Genomic DNA, 1,699 nt, shown 5'->3' with positions numbered 1-1,699 from the left:
CCTGGGGAGGAGGGCGGACGCCCTTGCCTTTGCCTCCCTGATCGCCCGCCGTAGAATCCTGTTTGGCTGGCGGTCAGCAGCACCGCCCAGAGCTGCGGACTGGCTGTCCGACCTCTCGGAATCTCTCCAAATGGAGAAAATCAAATTCGCCATCCGAGGGTCGGACGACGGCTTCCACAGAACGTGGGAGCCATTCATGCAACTGTTCCGGGACCTGTTTGTGGCCAAAGTACAAGAGGAAGAATAGTCGGGTGGCCAAGAATCAGGGGAAAATGGACGGGAATCGGGGGAAGGTAGCCGGGGGGGTGGGGGGGGGGGGGGGCTACGGGTTCGTTATGGGGGTTTGATGGCAAGCTAAGGCCCAAAACCAAACTGTAAATAAATGCCTATAAACATGTGCCTCGGCCATATTGGGGAATGTAAAATATGTATGCTGGATAAAGGGGGCGGCCACAGTTATTACTATGAAGATGCTTACCTGTAAATATACATGTTAATTTTTGCGTGTTTTTTTCTAATCATTTGTAATTTGTTGGATATAAAATATGAAAACTCAATAAAAAATATTTCCAAAAAAAAAAAAAGCTCAATGATTTCATTGCCAATGGATGATCTGATTTGAAGTTAATGGAGAAGCCACTTCCTTCACAGAAAGATCCACATTTTGTTGGTCTCATTAAGTGTCAGATAATCTGATATGAGGTGTTGATATCGAGTGCAAGCATTGGAGCAATGCAATTTCGGTATAACCTTACTCATCCAATAGAACTCATTGCTCTCTCAACGGCCGTAGAATCATAGAATTTACAGTGCAGAAGGAGGCCATTCGGCCCATCGATTCAGCACTGGCCCTTGGAAAGAGCACCCTACCCAAGCCCCACACCTCCACTCTATCCCTGTAACCCACTAACCTAAACCTTTTGGACACTAAGGGCAATTTATCGGCCAATCCACATAACCTGCACGTCTTTGGACTGTGGGAGGAAACCGGAGCACCCGGAGGAAACCCACGCGGACACGGGGAGAACGTGCAGATTCCACACAGACAGTGACCCAAGTCGGGAATCAAACCCGCGTCTCTGGAGCTGTGAAGCAACAATGCAAATCACTGTGCTACTGTGCTGCTAGTGACCCTCTGACAGTGCAGCACTCCCTTCAGTATGGACCTTCTGACAGTGCAGCACTCCCTCAGTACTGACCCTCTGACAATGCAGCGATCCCTCAGTACTGATCCTCTGACAGTGCAGCACTCCCTCAGTACTGACCCTCTGACAGTGCAGCATTCCCTCAGTACTGACCCTCTGACAGTGCAGCGATCCCTCAGTACTGACGCTCTGACAGTGCAGCACTCCCTCAGTACTGACCCTCTGACAGTGCAGCACTCCCTCAGTACTGACCCTCTGACAGTGCAGCACTCCCTCAGTACTGACCCTCTGACAGTGCAGCACTCCCTCAGTACTGACCCTCTGACAGTTATGAATGCTAACATTGCATTTGCCTTCCTAACTGCCGACTGAACCTGCACATTAACATTAAGAGAATCTTGAACAAGGACTCCCAAGTCCCCTTTGTGCTTCTGCTTTCTGAAGCATTTCCCCATTTATAAAATAGTCTGTGCCTAGATTCCTCCTTCCAAAATGCAGAACCTCACACTTTTCCACATTGTATTCCACCTGCCAATTCTTTGCCTGCTCTCCTA

Source organism: Scyliorhinus canicula, chromosome 6 (assembly GCF_902713615.1).
Source record: "Scyliorhinus canicula chromosome 6, sScyCan1.1, whole genome shotgun sequence".
Classification (NCBI taxonomy): domain Eukaryota; kingdom Metazoa; phylum Chordata; class Chondrichthyes; order Carcharhiniformes; family Scyliorhinidae; genus Scyliorhinus; species Scyliorhinus canicula.
Note: the sequence above shows the minus strand (reverse complement) of the source record.